This window comes from Protopterus annectens, chromosome 2.part0 (assembly GCF_019279795.1).
Source record: "Protopterus annectens isolate FY-2018-M chromosome 2.part0, PAN1.0, whole genome shotgun sequence".
NCBI classification, from domain to species: domain Eukaryota; kingdom Metazoa; phylum Chordata; order Ceratodontiformes; family Protopteridae; genus Protopterus; species Protopterus annectens.
Window position 1 is genome coordinate 1,630,104,511 of NC_056728.1, and position 21,584 is coordinate 1,630,126,094.

The following is a 21,584-nucleotide window of genomic DNA, read 5'->3' on the forward strand; positions in this document are numbered from 1 at the left end:
TATATTATGACAGACATGAGGGTGTTACTGCAGCAACTGTCTCAGCTTATCTACTCCAGTATTTCAGATATGTCCCTATTTTCATGGCTTTCTCCCCCCTCCTTGTCAGGCTTGGTCCAGAGTCATTGCACTAAGGGGTTCTGAGCCTACCTCTGACTGTCTGGATTGTTGCAGTATGTCCATGTTTACTGCTCATATTTCTGGTCTGTTCCACAAATTCATTATTATTATATCCCTGGTAAATCACTGTGATGATCTGCAGATTTTTGACAGTAAATGACGACATACATTTCAGTTTCACAACTCACATCCTTCCGAACATGTATGCTGAAACAATCCCTGTCACTCTGGCAACATTCTACATTTATAAGAGCAATATTTAAATATGTCCCTAATTTGGACCCATTGTCCCCCTATTTGGACAGACTTTGGCCAGATTTCTTCCACTAAGAGGATGAGAGGTATAGTTGTGAGGTATGACTCCACTACATGTTATGAGCATATATATATATATTGGGGTTGGGAGGATGGCCTAATTGTTAAGGCATTTGCCTTACAAACACAAGGTGCAAGGTTTGAGTCTCACAAGGGATAATTGGCTAGGCTTACAATGGCTTGCAAGGGCAGTTAGCCTAGTACTAAGCTATGAACCTATATATATATATATATATATATATACATTTTTTATATGTATATCTCTATTTATATTATGCATATATTTTTCCATATATATGTATCTCCATACATATATACATGTGTATATGTATAAAAACAAAGCATGACTAATTCTACAAAATCTTTTCCCTACTGTTGAATGACTCTACTGCATGATATGTTAGAAAAAGCATCAATAATCCTTACATCTCAAATAGTATATTGGTACAGTGCCTTGACTTTGGTGTATGGGGCCTTGGGTTTGAGACTTGTCAATACTAGTTATTTTGTTGCTAGGCAGAACAGTGGCTGATGGAAACAGAGTGATTAAAGCAGTTTTAAGCAGGTTTGCACTGGTTGACATGATGCTAAGCAATGTCAACATACGGTTTAACGTACAGATGCTTAATCTGTGTTGGCTTCACTTAGCAATGTTTACCAGTGCACAAATCTGCTTAGCTGAGCTACCTGATGCTTAGCATTCATGTTTGAGTAATGCTTGCACCTGCTAAGCCTAGCTGAGCATTGCTAACCATTGCTCACAGTTCATTCTTATAAAATATCTTTTATATATATTCTATATATATTATATTATATTATTATAATAATAATATTATAGTCTTATATTATTGTATCATATTATATATATATATATATATATATATATATATATATATATATATATATATATATATATATATATATATATATATATTTCTTATAAAATATAAAATGTGCTTCCATTGCAGTAGCAACAGGTGTAACTATACTGTATGGGACACATGTATACATGGTTGGATTCACATGTTATATGCACTCACACGTCCATTGTACACCAGCGACACTACCCTGGGTGACAAAAATAATTTACCACAATTTTAATATGAAAATATTACTCTTAACACTGCTTTCTCTTGTAAAATTGGATTGCCTGTTGTAGTACTCAAACCATGTATGCCTGCATGCCAAGTTGGGACTTTGGCCACTACACAGCCTTGGCTTGCAGATGTGAGCCGTATATTTTTATCTCCTATTACATATTAATATTATGTCATTATATTAAATAGAGAGTACTGAGGCTTTCGGCCATGTCACTGAGGACTGCTATCATGACATAATGGCATACATTTCAGTATCACACTTGTATCCTTCAGAACATTCATGCTAATGCATAACCTGTCTTCTATCAACTTTCTGTCTGTCCTATGTGCAGATGGGATGACACAGGTGCTTAAGCTGTGGTTGGCTACATTGCAGAATGGGTCTGACAACCCATGCCTGTGTTCATGTAGGATGCAGACAGGAATGGTATCAAGGCTAGGGAGACCTCTGTGTGTTGCCTTTGAGAGGGCATTACAGATTTGCTTCCTGATCAGGAGGGGAGGGGGCTGGTGCTGTACATGCACATGTGTACCAATGGGGGCAGGGGGGTGAAGTTTACACTTTACCTATCTGCAGCCAGTTGCCTATATTTATGGCATATGTGTATGTGGTGTTATTAACCAGCACTACAGAGCAGATATGTGTGTTGCCTCTGGAATTGGGGGCACATGTCTGGAAGGCCTACTGATTGGCCTTGGTGGATGTATCCAGTTTATACTCAAAGACAGCCTTAGTGTACATCACCTTTGACCTTATTTGCTTGTGCAGAACAAGGTGACATGGCTGCCAATACGGTACCTGTCCTTTCTTGGCCCGTCCTGCGATTATTTCCATCTATGATGAGGAGAGCTTCGAGTGCATGCATCTTGTAGTTAAGACTTCTGGTGTTTAGCAGCATTACCCTTAGTTTCTTGTTCCTTGTGCTGTCTATGGAGGTGGGTTTGACTTTTGAGCTTTGCCTAAAAACGGCACTATGGGGGTGGCAAGAGCCTTTGCCAATATCCGAAAGCCCAGGGGTGACAGGTGCAAGCCGTCCCTAGTGAAGCAACGTGGCTTGTCGAGCATGTCATCCCAGGCTGACAGACACTGGATCCCCTTTGAATGACACCAAAATTTTAGCCAATTGTTAAAATCGATCATTTTGTCTTTATACTGTGGCATCATTCTAGGTGAGGGTAAGATGCTGTTCAAGGTCAGGGTCATACCGGCCTGGGCTACATGATCAGAGAGCTCCTCTATGTCTCTTTTCATGTAGTCAAGGGAGGTACGTCTCAGGTCATTCACGCCAGCATGTACAATGACTGAGTCATATTTGTATTTGCTTTGGAGTGACCTGAGTGCTTTTGTTATGTGGCGGATCCTAGCGCCCGACAGGCAGCTCACTCTGACCTTCTCTTTATTCAGCCTGGTGAGCGGGACGTCAGTGTGTCTGACAATAGAGTCACCTATTACAAGAGTATCAGGTGTGTTATTCAGCCTTAAGGGCTGTAACTGCTTGGCACACTGACTTTGTGTGCTATGTGTTGTACGTGTTTTGTTTTGGGGTAGCATTTGCTTGGATGTCTGCTTTGGAGGTCTCTGTTGCTTAGGTAGATTTTTATTTAGAGCCTCCAGTATGTTTTGTGTTTTTATGTGTTTGGTTCGCTGTTGTGGTGGGACTATGTGATACTGGAATTGTGTTGTGTGAGGTTACCTTCTCCTCCTGACTGGTTACACCAGTTTTGAGATGAGAGAGCTCAGCCTCCAGTTTGGCTATATGGTTGCATCTCTCACATATATTTGAACCTGTTTGGAGGAGGAGAGGGTTGTCTGTGTACATGAGACAGTTGTAACATTGCCTCAAAATTCCCAGATTCACCAGCTGGACTGGAGAGGAAACCATTGATTGACCTTTGGACATGCTAGAGTAATATAGGGAACTGAATTAAAATGGACCAATAGGGGACAAGGTAATCATAGAGAGTATAAGAGTAAGTAGTGCTTATGGTTTATTAGTGCTAACTTGTAAGATTACTTATTTGGACCAGTTGTGTGATATGTCCCTCTTTCTGGCCCCTTGTCCACAAGTATGTCATGCATTGTCCAGATGTCCTGCACTACAAGGTGCAGAGGTATGGTATATCATTAATTACCGACTGCACTCCAGTTATCATTGAAGTGACCTAGCAGACTCCTGGCCATGGTATGCGGCAGTGGCCAGGATTATGGTTCCACACTCTGGAAATTCTGTGGAAATCTGTACATATGACAGTTATGTATGTCTGGCCATTGTGAACAGACTGCCAGGACTGTGTAGCAGTGTTGTGTGTAGATGTTTGTTGGGCTGAGTAGGGAGAGTAGCAGATGTGAGTGCCATATATCCTTTAGCTATCTGACTATGCATGCTGCTATGGCTGCTGGCAGTCTATTAGGTCTGTAGGCTTGTAGGGGCAGACTGTGAAATGTCCTGTAACACTCAGGATTCCCAGTACACTGTGATTTTGGCCAGTATATGTCAGTGTAGTGTGCGACTGGCAATCACTATATGTTTGTTCATACAGTCATACTCTGGAGTTCATTTTGGGTACTGGTATGTTGCTGTGACTGTAGTGCAAATGTTCTTGGGTGGACATTTTCGCACCACTATCTGATTTTCACTACAGTTCCATCCCTGTAGTGCATGCTATATATGAATATGCATGGGTAATTGCCAGAGTTGATGTGGGAAAGTGTTGTGGTGGTCTTACTTTGCTTCATAAGGTGCTGGATGACATGTTTTGCAGCTGTCAGGGGATTTCCATTCTGTTACATGACTGCATTCATACCTCTACACTGTCCAGAGGCCTAGACACTGTCCAGTTGCATGGCTCATATGTTTATTTTGCTTCCCACACAGTCATCGAGTTTGGCTAATCAGTAGGATACTCTGGAGAATGCAGTCAGTACATGTTAACATCCATTGGTGTTACAGACTTAATATCCCTCAGAAATTATATGTGACAACAAACCCAGTAACTTCAGCAACTGTCTAAATTTATAACAGCAATATGTCCAATATACCCCTCCACTTTGGGCCTCTGTCCCCCAATTATGTCAGGCTTTGTCCAGATGTCATGCATTAAGAGGTTCAGAGGTATGCAGTATAATTATTCATTGCCTTCATTCCTGCTGCTATCCCAGTGATGTCATAGACCCCCGACATATAACAAAGAAGCAGCCAAAGATATGAGTCCTGTGTCTATACATTCTGTGGGAAACTGTACATTTGAGAAGTCTGTATGTCTGGCCATTGTTAACAGACAGTCAGGATTGTGTAGCAGTGTAGTGTGTGCATGTTATTTGGGCTGTGTAGGGAGGAGGGTACATGTGAGTGTCATGGGCCCTTTCTATCTGACTGTGCATGCTGCTCCAATTTTTGGCTCCCTATTGCCTGTATATGTTTGTACGGGCAGACCATGACATGTCCTGTAACACCTCAAGATTCCCACTACACTGTGACTTGGGACAGTATATGTAGGGGTAATATGTGAGTGGCAAATGGGATATTGTTGTTCACACAGTCTGTTGCTCTGAGAGTGTTGATGGAGAAATACAGAGAAGGTCAGAAGGAGTTGCATTGTGTCTTTGTGGATTTAGAGAAAGCATATGACAGGGTGCCTAGAGAGGAGTTGTAGTATTGTATGAGGAAGTTGGGAGTGTCAGAGAAGTATGTAAGAGTGGTACAGGATATGTACAAGGGTAGTGTGACAGCGGTGAGGTCTGCGGTGGGAGTGACAGATGCATTTAAGGTGGAGATGGGATTACATCAAGGATCAGCTCTGAGCCCCTTCTTATTTGCAATGGTGATGGACAGGTTGACAGACGAGATTAGACAGGACTCCCCGTGGACTATGATGTTTGCAGATGACATTGTGATCTGTAGTGATAGTAGGGAACAGGTGGAGGAGACCCTGGAGAGGTGGAGATATGCTCTAGAGTGAAGAGGAATGAAGGTCAGCAGGACTAATACAGAATATATGTGTGTGAATGAGAGGGAGGATGGAGGAATGGTGAGGATGCAGGGACTAGAGGTGGTGAAGGTGGATGAATTTAAGTACTTGGGATCAACAGTTCAGAGTAATGGTGAGTGTGGAAGAGAGGTGAAGAAGAGAGCACAGGCAGGATGGAGTGGGTGGAGAAGAGTGTCAGGAGTGATTTGTGACAGACTAGTACCAGTAAGAGTGAAAGGGAAGGTCTACAAGAGTGTAGTGAGACCAGCTATGTTATATGGGTTGGAGACAGTGGCATTGACAAAAAGGCAGGAGTCAGAGCTTGACATGGCAGAGTTGAAGATGTTAAGATTTGCACTGTGTGCGACGAGGATGGACAGGATTAGGAATAAGTATATTAGAGGGTCAGCCCAGGTTGGAAGGTTTGGAGACAAAGCCAGAGAGGCAAGATTACATTGGTTTGGACATGTGCTGAGGAGGGATGCAGAGTATATTGGGAAAAAGATGCTAAGGATGAAGCTGCCAGGTAAGATAAGGTTTATGGATGTGGTGAGAGAGGACATCCAGGTGGTTGGTGTGACAGAGCAAGATGCAGAGGACTGGAAGAAATGGAAACAGTTGATCTGCTGTGGCGACCCCTAACGGGAGCAGCCGAAAGAAGAAGAAGTTGCTCACACAGTCATTATACTGTATTGCTCAGTGGGTATGCACTTTCACACCAGTGTCTGTTTTCCACTAGTGTTACATCCCTTTAGTGCCTGTTATATTTGCAAATACATGTGTACAATTCCAGAGCTGGATTTGGGTAGTGTTATGTCAGTCTGATTGTAGTTTGGATGTTGCTTGTTAGCTGAGTGTAGTCTCCCTAATGTTGTGTTATGTCTATACATTTGTAGGATGTCCTACTGTCTGCCCAATATCTTTAGTCTGGTCTCCATAACTGTCATGTATTCCTGACACATCAGTGGGATGATGTGGGGATTGAGGTCACTAACTAATGAGAAGCAGTTGAGTCACAGACTTGTCATATTTCAGTCAATATATGTTAGGACATACAGTGTTAACACATCAATTTTCTCAGCTTATCTACTCACATATTTTGGATATGTCCCTAATTTCATGCCTTAGTCCCCCCACTCTGTCAGGCTTGCTCCAGATTTATTGCACTAAGGGGTTCTGAGCATACATCTCCACTGCCAGGATTTTCACAGAATGTCCAGATGTTTGGCCCATACTTTTGTTCTGTTCCACAATTTATTTGTATTTGTCTGGTAAATCACTTTGATGATCCGAGGATTTATGTCAGTAAATAATGAAATAACATTTCAGTTTCCATCCTCATATCCTTCAGTAATTGTCTGCTGAAATGCACCCTGTTGCTGTAGCAAATATTTTCATTCCTAACAGCGTTATGTCCCTATATCTGCCCCCCCCCCTTTTATAGCCTTTGTACAGGTGTCTTGCACTAAGAGGTTGAGAGGGATGGTTCTGAGGTCTGACTGCACTGCATGCTATGTACATACACTTATATATATATATATATATATATATATATATATATATATATATATATATTTCCCCCTTCCTTTATATATTTATATATCTATTTATTTATCCACTATTTCGTATATATGTTTCAACAGACATGTGTGTGTATATATATATATATATATATATATATATATATATATATTGATATATATATATATATATATATATATATATATATATATATGTCTATATATATATATATATATATATATATATATATATATATATATATATATATACAACACATGAATGATTCCACAGAGCTTCCCCCCTAATGCTGTATGCCTCTATTGCATGATATGTTTGAAAAAACAACACTAATTCCTACAGCTCAGATGGTGTAGTGGGACACTGCTCTGACAATAGTGTACAGGGTCATGGCTTGGGACTGATTTTTTTTCATTACTGTTAAATGACCAGTATGCATAATATGTTTGTTAAAGCATTACACAATTTTTCAGCTCAGATGGTGTAGTGATATGTTTCTGTGACTGTAGAGCAGAGTATCTCAGGTTTGAGACTTGGCAGCACTATTTTGTTTGTGGGCAGAACAAGGTCTGATGGATACAGAGTGATTAAGGTACTTTTAAGCAGTTGTAAGTGGGTTTGCACGGGTTTGAGCGAAGTAAGCGATGCCAACACACCGTTAATCTGTTTCAGCATCACTTACCGCCGCTTATTCCTGCTTACCCCTGAGCTAATTTCTTTAAAAGAAAAGAAAAAGGGGTGATATAAAAGTGGTGAAAAAAGGGGCACGCAGAGGGAAGTACAGTATAAAAGGTAGCTAGGAATGTGCAGGATGGGTGTAGGAAAGGTCCATAGCTGTCCTTTTCTTCTACAGCAACAGCTGTGAATTTCTACAGAATCTGGAGGTGAATTTGGACACTCAACCCCCTGAGAAAGGGTTGAGGACAACAGTAATGTGTTGTCAAGCCAATTGTACCCGATTACATGTGTCCAGTGGACATGTGTGCAAAATGGACAGCTATGTATGGGGTGTAATTTTGTTTTGGGAACAGATGCCATTTTTTTTAAGGTGAAAGTGGGATGTTGGGGAAGGATAGTAGGTATATTTGCGGAGGTAAGTTGGGTAGCAAGACAGACAAGACAGACAAGATAGCAGACAGGGGTGGTATATGACACATGTGGGAGGTAAACAGCTTGGACGGGGAGGGTGGTTGGGAATCAGACACCCATGAGCCCCCAAATGGATACATGCAGTGGGACTGAGGTCCTCACCCATGGGCAGTCACCACTGCACCTTCACGACCCCAAAGGTGGGTGTGCTGGGGGCTGGACAAGAGGGGCAGGCTGACCATCAAGATGCACCAGGCAGCCCTCAATCTGGTGCAGCTGTTCATCAAACTCCTTTTGGGTGGTGCTACACACCAAACCCTGGACCTGGCTATGGGTGACAATTTCCTGTCCATGCCCACTCCTGGGGGAGTGGGCCCCATCCCTTGAGGCGGTTCCACCCGAAGGTGGTGCAGGACCAACGGATGAGGCAGTCCCGGGTTGGGTCCCAGACATGCTGGTGCCTGGTGCCATGGCCAGATGAGGCGGGAAAGATGGATCTGCCGGGATTTGCCTTCCCATACATGCTATGGTGTTGAAGTTTTAGAAAGTATGATGATTAGTCATGAACAAAACATTTCAAAATTAGTTTTAATAGCATGCATGGGTATTCCAATTAACCCAAACCAACAGCTTTGAAACAGTTGCCTATTAAACAGAACACATGTCTAAATGGAACAACAGTAAGTATCATAACAGCATGCAGGTTACATTGATAACAACAGGCCACCACTGATAGTATTTGAATGAGGAACATTAATAATCAAATGATTCAATATTTGTAGAACAATAGGACACATGTCCCAACAGTAGTTTTGGAGAAAAACATACCCATTGATTATGTGTATGAATTATTGGTGCAGATAGGGTGGGGGAGAGAGAGAGAGATCAATTAACAACTGTATAGGCTTCGATTGTAACTGTACTGATCATTACTGTACTCATTACTCTCCAGGTATGAGCTCACTTTACATCTACCTATGGCCTGGGGTTGGGCAGTGTAATGTTTGTACACATTGTATTATGAAAGTCTTCTTAAAACTAATGCATACATTTCCTTACTTTGCAGACCTGTGCAGGGAATATCTGTTAACACTACCTGACTGTTTCTACACATATTCACATATTCAAGGTTACATATGTGACACTGACAGGGGTGCCCTGTACTCATGTTGTGTGTGTGCGTGTGTGTGTGTGTGTGTGTGTGTGTGTGTGTGTGTGTGTGTGTGTGTGTGTGTGTGTGTGTGTGTGTGTGTGTGTGTGTGCTACTGCCATAATCTGCCTGGATTTCTATCTGTCACCCTGGATATTGGCAGTGTTGACCATTAGCCATGACAGAATGACACTTGAGGGACATTTATCAGGAGAAACTGCTTGGTGTATGTACATATCTTGCTGTCATTTGCAGCCTTGGGGTTGGACAGTGAAAGTGTTGTACACAGTGTGTTAGTACAGCCTTCTTACTGCTAATAGAAACATTTCCTTACCTGGCAGACCTGTGGAGGAAATTTCTGTTAACACTACCTGACTGTTTCTACACATATTCACATATTCAAGGTTACATATGTGAGACTGGCAGGGGTGGCATGCACTCATGGTGTGAATGTGTGTGCGTGTGTGTGTGTGTGTGTGTGTGTGTGTGTGTGTGTATGCTACTGCAATACTCTGCATGAATTTCTGTCACTCTAGGTATTGGCAGCGATGATCAATAGCTGTGACAGCGTGACACATGAGGGACATTTATCAGTACACATTGAGTTATGAAAGCCTTCTTAAAACTAATACATACATTTCCTTACCTGGCAGACCTGTGGAGGAAATTTCTGTTAACGCTACCTGACTGTGTCTACACATATTCTTCGGTGAAATTATGCATACAGCTTACTACCACTCCCGGGATTTGAACCGTGCCTGTTTGTGCAAAAAGGTACAACAAGGCTGTGTTTCAACACAATGAGCTATTGAGAAACTTCTGTCTGTTACTTGACTGTTTTCTGCCTAATACTCTGATAATCTGACCATGTAATTCTGACATTCATGCATGGCAGACAGTTTTTGTACTGTATATTAATGCTTTGACATGTAACAATCTGGAAAGCAATGGTTAACAATAAGCACTGCTGTAGAGGATACAGTATACTAGTTTACAGATTACTATTCAGGGATCAGATCTTGGTGCATGGAACATTTCATATAGTTGATCTCCTGTTTTACAGCTCCACAATCTTTGTCAGATGAGCCTCAATTAATTCATGTTGTCAGAGCCATAGTTGCTGTGCAGAACCTGTACACATTTAGATTCCTACCACCACATACCAAAGTAAACACAGTCTGGGTTTTTTAGATTTATTGAAGGGTACTGGCACTTTTATTGATATATATCCTACACATCAGTATTACTCTGCTAACGTCTTGTTTATTGATTACACACAGTACACATTTTAACCTACTGGCAGTTGACATTCTACTCCTTTCTATTTATTTGCCCTGAATACTGCAAGCTACATTTGTACTCACCAGCCTCCCCTTAACAACCTGCTTGCATGGGCATCTACATTCATAGCCCTCTCATCTGCAGCTGTACAGGAGATAAAGAAACATTTATGCATACCTATCAATCATATACACAGGCTGGACTTTGGTGAGCACTAATTGATGCTGATACTTACACACTTCTGGGACATTCTGTACCCATGTGTCTTGGGTCCACTGGTCCAAGAGCTCCCTCTTCCTATACTTGAGGTCAGCGAAATGGTACCAGACCTGCTCACTACTTCAAGGGATTCCAGTAGCACTGGTGAGATCATGTGTGAAATGGTCCCAGGCCTCTGCTTTGTACTGGGAGCTGTGGTACTAGCCCTGCAGCAGTCTCTCCTCATGGCCTTTCACTAGAAGTCCAACCATGACCCTGGACTCCTGAATGCCCCAACGTTACACCCAAAAGCGTGAGCCTTCACCTACACTAGCTATAGTGCCTGCACTGGTTATGGCTGTATTCCCACCTGCAAGGTTTAAAGAGAACCACATTCCAACCCTTTGCCATCATTGGACCATTTTGAATATGCTGAGCTAAGCTAAGCGACAGGCAAACCCGCTTAGCTAAAGTTGGTAGTGCTTAAAGGGATAGATGTTGAGCACTGCTTGCCAATGTGCAAATCAGCTTAGCTGGGCTACTTATTGCTCAGCATTTACATTTAAGGAATGCTTACACCAGGTTAGCATAGCTGAGCACTACTTAGCATTGCTCACATTTCATTTTATAAAGTATCAGGATTGTGGGATTGATTCTTCATTACTAACATTATAATTTTATGTTTACCTTCCATGACATCCCCCTATGTGCTTTCATTAAATTATATTTTTGTGTGACTATACTGTATAGGGCACTTGTGTTTACATGGGGGTTTCACATCTTTTCTAAACTGACATCTCACTTTTGGACCTGCTATACGACCCTGGTTGACAAAAAACAGTTGCTACATAATATAAGATTACAAAAATAATTTTAACACTACTTTCCCATAGAAAAATAAGTTGCATGTCTTGGTATTCGAGCCGTGAAGACCTGTATGTAAAGTCAGGACTCTAACCACTACAATATCTCAATTTGGAAATATCATCTGTATATTTGCATTTGTCTCCCAGGAGATGTTTAAGCTATGCTAAGCAGATGACCATAACGCACCCACCTGCTTAGCTATGCTTAAACATTCCTTTGACTTGAAAAAAAAAATGTTTGTATTATTTTTATATTATTATGTTATATAGGTGAGTCTTGTGGTGTTCTATCAACTCATTGAGGACTGCAATTGTGAAATAATGGCATTCATTTGGCTTTCAGGCTTCTATCCTTCAGGGACTCCTGCTAATACATATCCTGTTATCTATCAACTTTCTAAGTGTGTGAGGGCAATTTTTCAGGCATGTCCCTAATGTACTATTTATTCAACCTATCATTTGTGCCTTTGTCAACATTCACTGCTGTAAGGGAATATTGGCATACATTTGCTTTCAGACTTCTACCCTTCCATAACTTATGCAATGCATGACCTGTTCTCTATCAACATTCTATGTTTGTGAGGGCTATATGTATGTTTTGTCACTTTTGGGGAATTTATCACCCGTTATGTGTGCATTTTCACACATTTCCTGTTTTAGCAGGTTGCAGAAGTGTCGTACAGTACTTTAGTAATGCAGGGTGTGTGTCACAGAACCTGTCACACACCCTCTGCATTGTTTTCTTGTTGCCAATGTTTATTTCAGTGTCCTTGGACACTGAAATGATCATTATTTAATTTCAGTGTCCGTGGACACTGAAATACTGGCATACTATCAGAGTAAATCTCTAATATTATTCCAGTTTGGCTTAGAAAGTGCCGTACTGCACTTTCTGAGTGCAGGGGGGCAAGTTCAGTGTCCATGCACTGCGCAGACACTCCCCCTGTGCTCATTCATGGTTCGTATAGCAAGTACAGCAGCGCACCTTCATGAATATTTAACGGACATGAACCACTCTGTGCAAGAATACTCTTATTCTTGCACGGATTTTGTTGAATCCAGGAGACTGAATCTGCAGGAACAAAACCAATCTCTTCGCTGATTACCTAAAATTAGGTGCAAAATGGGAGAAAGAGATTAAGGCAGGATTTAGATGGGTTGAACAAGTGAAGATAAAGGTAGAAGGTGAGTTTCTGTGCAGATGGCATTAACTGTCACCTGGAAAAGTGGAGCAGATAGCAGCTGAGTAGCAGAATGATGTCATAACATGGATTACACTTGTATTAGATCACCAGGAGAAGAGTGTGAGGGCATTGGAAGCAGATTACAGAATGCTGGGGTTTATCCTCAGGAGGAGGAGACTTCAGAAACAAGCAGGTAATGCTCCCACTCTTCTGGACCCGGGCTAGGCCACAAATTCACTAAGGTGTGCAGTTCTAGAAGATATTAAACAAGAGGACATCAGGCTGTTGGAAGATGTCCAGTGTAAAGCAGCTAGGAGGATGTCTTGGATCGAGAGGAAAGAATATGATCCAGAGACTTGAGGAGCATGATCTCTTTATGAGACTTGAGCAGATGAGGTAGGCTGAACATCATATGTAAAGGAAGTGTGAAGGGTCTTTCTGAATAAGAGGAGACTAGACAGACGTATTGCTTCCTGTCATTAAACAAATGCAATGTAATAAATTCAGATAAAGTTTTGAATTACAAGCATAGCCAAACATTGTATCAACTAACAGATTCACACAGGTGATAGAAAAAAAATCAAGAAAGAAAGGCCAGTCATCCACATATGCTACTGATGGTGTAGCCAACAATACAGTGATGTTGTACAGGAGGAATTATTTGGATTCTTTACTGGACACTGCCACCTGGTGGTCTGTTTTTTCTATTTCTAGAGTCCTGCCAACTATAAAATTGAAAGTCATCAGACTTTTTAACTAATTTGTTATCATTATTTTATTTTACTTTTATAATACAATTTAAACATTTAAAATATATCCTCTAATACTTAGCAATCAAAGTAGAAAAACATGCATATGATTCTTTTTTTATGTGAAGCTTTATTACCATTTCACTGATTCATTTGTTCATATCAGTCTGGCAGTTGTCGCAGAGGGCTAAAGCTATGAGCTGTAATTCCTGTAGTACAAGGAATGATTCCCTCAATCCTCATTTGCCTACTGTGTGACCTTGAGCAAGTCACTTAATGAGACATTGCTCTTGAGTCACCCCTGAAAAGGGACTGTGTATCCAGTGGGCCTACATGGTTAACAAATAGGTATAATTATTATTATTATTATTATTATTATTATTATTATTATTATTATTATTATTATTACTGCTACTACTACTACTACAGGTCCATAGGTAAGTACTAGGCAATCAGTTTGCAGAACATTGCAAGCTTAGCCAATAACCCATATTAAAAATTCCCTTCACGCTCAAGTAGGACGAGATAAAAATACTCATGCACAGGCATCAAATAGTTAACAAACAAGATTAATACACATTTAAAAAGCTTAAAGTACTGGGTCTGTGACAGATACAGAACTGAACAACGAATGTGGTATTTACATATTTAATTATTTCATTTGTCTCTCATCAGTTTGCTAGCTGGCTGAGTGAGCTTGTTCACATACCCTTTTCAGCCACATCCAGAATGCATAAAGGTACAGCAGGAATGAAAAAATACTATTTTCACAAACATAGCCAACAATAGCAAAATGTGCAATCATGTATCTGGTAACAAGAAGAGAATGTGCATGCTATTGTTATAACTTCATAATCAAATAAAGCTTACTAATTATTGTTCATGTTTTTCATGACAACTCTTTCTATTATGGGATGAAATAATATGGTTAAAGTTACACATGTAAATCCAGATACTCTGCTAAAACTAACATCTGCTAAATGTACCATTTATCTGCATTTATAACTGCTCTTTCCTTTAGACTGTACTCTTAATTATTTTAAGATTTTATCATTTATATTAAATAGAAAAACAAAGAATGCATTCTAATTATAAAGTCAACCTAGACCCTAACTAAGCTAACAACATACAAATGATGGGCATAAATCTTTCCTGGTGCATCTTAAAACAGAGTTCTGATCCTAGACCACATGAGCTTTGAATAAATGAAATATGTACTAAGCAAACTTTCCCAAGATGAAAACAAAATTTATAAACATGTTAACTTTGGATTAACAAGCTGCCAACTACACAAGACAATGTTATTGACATATACCTGGCACCAACTCTTCTGTTAAGTTTTTCCTGAAGGGTATTTTCTGGCGACAGAGTGGCGTCCTGCTTTTCCAGGTTGTTGTATTGACAAAATGCAGTGCAGGGGAAAGCATGGAATCTGACAATATGTCATTAATCATTTTAAATTAAACTCAACCTTCCTGTCTGACATAATTAGCATGAAGGTTAACTTTTTTTTCATTCTAGATGTCTTTTATGATGCTATTTTAAGGCAGATGCTATTTTATACTATTTTTTTTAGTAACAATAACATGTAAAATATATATATTTTTTTATTTTAAGATATTTGAAACTGAACATAACTGTCAAATTAGGGGAAGGAAACCACTGTTCAAAATAAATTAGAGGAGAAAGCGCTGTTGCTGAGCAGTATCAGAGTTGCACTTTATTTTACTATTTCTAGAAAGGCTGGTTTCCATTTACTATCCCCTACAACACATTTTTACACTTTATATACAGAGAATGTGGGAATCATATGGCACACTGTAATGCACAAAAAATAATCCAATACCTAATGAGGTACAGAAATAGGAAAAGGAGGAAATGGTGTTAAAGACATGTCACTGCAAAATATCAAAGCAAACAGTATGTAGTATTTATGCAAATATGGAGTTTGGCATGTCTGTCTTTCAGAGTACCCTATCTGAAACATTGCCATGGACTGGGAAACCTAGTTGATTAGCATACAATCAACACAGAAGAAGTAGGCTATTGGTCACACCAATAAGGCTCCACAACACATGATAAACACTGTAGCCCCTGTCACCCATGACTGTTCTGCACATAAGAAATACAATCAGCAGTGGACAGCTGAATAATGTACAAAATGTTGATGTAGTCTTGATACTGAAGCCCTCTTCCCCAGTAAGCAGAGGATCCATGTCCCAAAATGTTGAAGTGTTCTATGAGATGGGAGCCCTTCACCAATATCATTCTGCAGAAGATGGGGTATGGATGTATACAAATGAAGGCTGGTCTGTAGGAATCAGTAATGAGGTGTGTTCCATGAATAACAAATACAAATTTACCCCTCATCTGTGTGGACTCAACTACAGTTGCATATAAACCTCCATCATTTCCCAACCTGTATGAAGCATGAGTACCCAGCTTGCTGAAAAATGAGTGAACAAACCACCAACTATGTGCTCCTTATAAGTACTTTGCTGCCATTGTGATGTTCTGCACAGCCTTGTGTATAGCCTGTTGTGTGTGAGGTGGTAGCCCATGGCAACAGGCATCCATGGTAAAATACAGTACATACACTGCGATGATGGTGACAGAATCATGAGTCATATGTACAATGGGTCTGTGCCCATCCAGGAATATGGTAAGGGTTTGTTATCTGAGAAGAATAGAGGCATTTTTCTCCACTTCAAAAGCTTCTGCCACCGAGATAATCCAGCATAACAGGTGTATATATCATCAGTTACCCATTACAAACAGCAGACAATGCTTACCATCACATTGACCTCAATATATGGCTCCCTTGCTATGTATTGAATGTACTGTGCTGCCATAGTGCAAAAGATGGCTGGTCTATAAAGCATCATCTATTTATATTTACCATGTCAAGCACAGACGGAGCAGCAGATGTGTACCAGCACATGGGCTGCTAATGCCTTACACTTCACCTTACCTGATGCATTTATGTATTCCATAGCCTAACTGCAGCACTATATGTTCCATTTCTACTTTAAGCATTATGTCTTCTACTGACTGCATTGTAGGACTAATACCTAAAAACTTGCTTTCAGTGTAAATGCCTACTTTTGCTGAGAGCATGTCTTTTGGAATCTGGCCCCCAATGAAAGATTGTTTATAGATAGGTGTTATACCAGAGTAAGTCACTTACACTGAGAAGTCTTTTGGTATCAGGGCAAACTTACACTGAGAGCAACTCTTTTGGTGTTTGGTCCCTTGTGTGTGTTTTTTTTTACAATACACTAGGACACAGGGAAGCAAAAGGCAAATTTTCTCTGTGTATTACATACTTTCTACTCTTGAGTACCAAGCCATCTTTGCTCTGCTCTTAGCACATGATGTCAAACTATACCTCTCAAGTGACCAAATTTTCATAGAATGTCCAGAATTTTGTCTCATATGTTTAGTCGATTTCTCATAAAATTTGTATTCTTCTGGCCATTTACTGAGGATTACAGTCACCAAAAAATGACAAACATTCGAGTTTCAGGCTGCATATCCTTCAGAAAATGCATACTGATGGAAAACCTCTTGTTGTATTGAATTTCTAAGTTTATAAGAGCAATATTTAAAATCTGTCCTGATTTTAGTGCCTTTGTCCCGTTATTATTTTTGGCTTTGTCCAGAATTCTTGCACGAAGAAGTGAATAGGTATGTGTAAAGCACAGCTTATTAATCTCCCTGAGAAACTAGTTTAAAGCTTCACTAAAACTCCTGTTTTAATTTTTGGCATCCAATGTTTGTAACAGCTAGATAGTTTTAGCATTCATCTATTCATATGGGTATTTTTGCTGTATTTTTGACGTTAGCCTCTGCTTGTTACATATAGCTGATTTACTAGAAGAAATCACATCAGAATCTTTATTTAATTAGCTTGGGTTAATTCAGACATGGTGTTTCCAATTCTTTTCTATTGTATAAGCCTTATCTTTTAATTTGTACTGCTGTATATCAGTGGTAAGGATAGCTGAATGTCTTAGGTATCAGTATGAGCAGTGCATCCCATTTCATACATCCTAATTTTGAGGCTACAGCACAAAAATATAAAGGTAATTCCATGAAGGATACTTCAATTAATGACCCAGGTATACAATCGCTTTCCCCACACTGGTCTACTGCTTACATCCTAAAAGAAAACTAGGGTTTGCTTTTTTGGATGCTGGTATTCAGCTGTTTTTTCCATCACTCTGCAATATATATAACCAGGAAAAAAAAAGATGAAAATGAGATGCAGTATATTAGAATATGAATTGTATTATTATACAGAATAACACACCTAGGCCTAATCTAATAATGTGTGGCTAATGCACATCTTGGCATTTAGCCAACTTAAGCATCTGTCCATTTCCAGTACCATATTTTACTTACTAAGGTCGTGGTCAGAAGGGACTGATGGAGTATGTCCCAGCAAGTAACATTCCTTTAAGGACATCATGGAACACATGGGCATCTGGGACAATTTTTGAACACTGACATTTTGCCTACTCATATCTTTGGGAAGTGGGAAAGAACTAGAGCACCAATGGTGAAAACCCACATGCACTCTGGAAAGACATTCAGGCTTTATACAGAAGGCATCCAAAGCAGGAATCAAACTAAAGATCCAAGTACTGCCTTAAATATTGATCAATATTATCCTATCCCTGCTAGTTAAACTACTGTGGTTTTACACACACACACAAATATATATATATATATATATATATATATATATATATATATATATATATATATATATATATATATATATATATATATATATATGGGTACGTATCACTTCACCTAAATCTCATTTCACCAAGACCAAATCACCTAAAGTTCATTTCACCTAAAACTCATTTCACCTAAAATTCATTTCACTGACTAGTACAATAAGGCAAGTGAAAGGTATATGTTCTTTTCCCCACTGTAGTGCGATCCTGGTGTTAGTATATATAATTAGGGGTGGTGTGAGGGGACGCAGCCCCCCCCCACATTGGGGGGTGTGGGTGTGAAGCCCCCCACTTATGTTGGTTATATGGTGTCTGGTTTTGTTTTACATTATTTGGTAAAAGCCAACTAGGTTGGGAGCTATGCCCCACCCCCCCCACACACCCCTTAATATATATATATATATATATATATATATATATATATATATATACACACACTAACACCAGGATCGCACTACAGTGGGGAAAAGGACATATGCCATTGACTTGCTTTAGAGTACTGCTTGTCAGTGAAATGAGTTTTAGGTGAAATGAGTTTTAGGTGAACTGCATTTTCATGCTTTTAAATTTAGTTTGATCCCACTCAAAACAATTCCAAATAGTTTATAGGTTCACAGGTAAATGCTAGGCTAACTGCTCTTGCAGACCATTTTAATCCCAGACAATTTTTCTTTTATGCTCAAATTAACATATCCCATTTGCTTAGATAGTAGTCTTAACCATCCCATGGCAGATAATTATATATCACTCCTAATGATAATAACTGGGATCATATTTTAGACAATTTGAGGGGACTCGCATGGAATAAAGCATTTAGTTGCTGTGTCTGTCAATTAGTATTACAGGGAACAGTCCTAGGGTAAATTTTCTGTTTCCCATCCATGGATCCAAGTTGTACTAAATATGAACAGGGTGAGGTTTATTTTATGTGAATTGTGAGTCTGTTCCACAGCAGTGATATCCTCTGTGAGATGATGCCTGTCCATAAAACTGTTTTGTTGATACTGCAGAAGAGGTATATATCCCTAGACAAAGTCTTTATGATGCCATTTGACTTGTTGATGTGTAGTAAATCCATCAATATTGGGTCAGAAGATGCCTTATATACCAGACACGGGTCACCTCTTAGCAGTCTTTAGGATACCAGGTAGAGTGACAGGGCTTTGAGTTAGTCCAAGCAGGACATGTTGATTAGGCTTTGTATCCTTTTAGTAAGGTATTTCTGTGGATGTTACAGTTGTATCATGTATCTGGACAGATGCAGGGCAAAGGGGTCATTATATTCAATGACTGGCCTAATGAGGATTAATTAAAGTGAGACAATGACATCCCTAGATCTAGACACAATCCCTTTATTTATAAGCCGTGCAATATAGAAAGGCTTTCTTACAACAATAGATGCATGTTGGTGAAACATTAGGTCACTGTCCACTTAAGTTCCCTTATCCAGAACAAATGGATCAACTCCTTGAGGCATATAGTCAGTGTGGTAGTTCCATGGTATAGATGACTCCCCAAAGCATACAAGAATGTATTTTTGGCATTTAATTTCAGTCCATGATTTTGGCCCCAGTTATTTATTTGGGACAAGCATTTCTGCATGATGGCTAAGACATTTGTGGATTCAATGACCACTCCTAGTTCACACTCATCTATAAACCTATTCAGCCAGAGCCCTTTGTTATTGATATTATGTTTTAAGAAGGCAGCACTTTCAGGCTTCCTCATACCTCCCATGAAACATTCATGGACTTTATCAGAAAGGTTAGGATCACCATTTCAGAAATGCAACTTTAGATATTTATATACATCCTTTGGCCACTAGAAGCCGCAACATATTTGACAGATGTTTTTAAAAAAATGCACTACATGTCAATGCTGGCTACCACTACAGATCAAAGTTTTACAGGTATATCATATTTACATATTTAAAAATAATAGGTTTACTTTACCACTTAAAATAATCAAATTGAGTTTATCAGTATATTAATCAGGTAAGTGGACTGGTCCTTGCTGAATATTTTCAAATAGGGACCAAGGATAAAGGCTAAAGGCATTTTAGAAAAACAAATGAAGAAGCATGCTTTAGGATCACATGGACATGTGGACATGAGCAGTTCACAAAAGCAGTGACTGAAAGTCAGGCATTAACCACAGGAGCCATAAATGTGAGGCACTAACTCTCCATTGTACCACCATGCCACATAGACCATAATGACACACACTTCCTGCAGATCTTTCTTTCATTGTTTAATATAAAGTTTCCATTTCATCCTGCTGTTTGTACTACTTGCAATATTTTGTACTTTGCTTATCGCTGACACTGGATATTCCTCAAATGATTTTACTGTGTTTGCTCAGTTCACTCTGCATACTGCCTTATTTTACACTGATTCACTTCACAATCTCTTTAGTCCTTTATTTTATTTAATCTTTATTTTACTTAGTTAGTTAGTTAGTTGTGTAGCCGCACTGGTCCAAGAACCCTTTCCAAACCTTATAAAGATAAAACAGCATAAACAATGAAATGTAATAAGCAGTTACCAATAAAACTAAAATACAGTACAAGTGCAATACATAAAAATAGTCCAGAATTGAAGGATCTTAGAACAGGTAGTAGATAGACTTCAAAAAAGAGATAAAAAGTATGGATATTGGGACTGACCAAGATCAGCTGGAAAAGTAATAGTTCTGGGATTATGTGGGTAGATGCCTTTTAAGGAAGTATGAGATTAAAACAGACCACATGCACTATATAAACACTACTGCATTTTAAGTAATCAGGATTAGGAATATAGAATCTTTGAAAAATAAGGATGAATGGAGCAGGGAAGCATTGTGTTGAAGTCTTTATTAATCCATTTTGGCCCTTTCTCCTCACTGTACCTCTGTGTCTTCAAATGCTGCATCACGTTCCTTCTCTACTCATATTTTGTCAACCTTTTTTTCCCATTATTTGTCAGTTATTCGTTCTTAATGATGTCCCATCATTGTATTTTGCACACAGTATAGTCACATTTTGCATTTTGTAGTCCTTTCCATCTTTTGTATTTGTATCATTTGCAACACGATGAATGCTGTAACCTTTGTTTTTAATCTATGCCCATCAGAACAACATATTCAATTTTCATTTGCCTATACTTTTATGCCTGGCTTTGCTCAGTGTCATTATTTTCATGGTATATCCCACTCAGAGTTTCAGCTGGGTGTGTGTTTCCTGTGTAGGAGTTTCTTAATCAAAGCTTGCAGTACAGCCCAGAGGAGTGGAATAAAGGG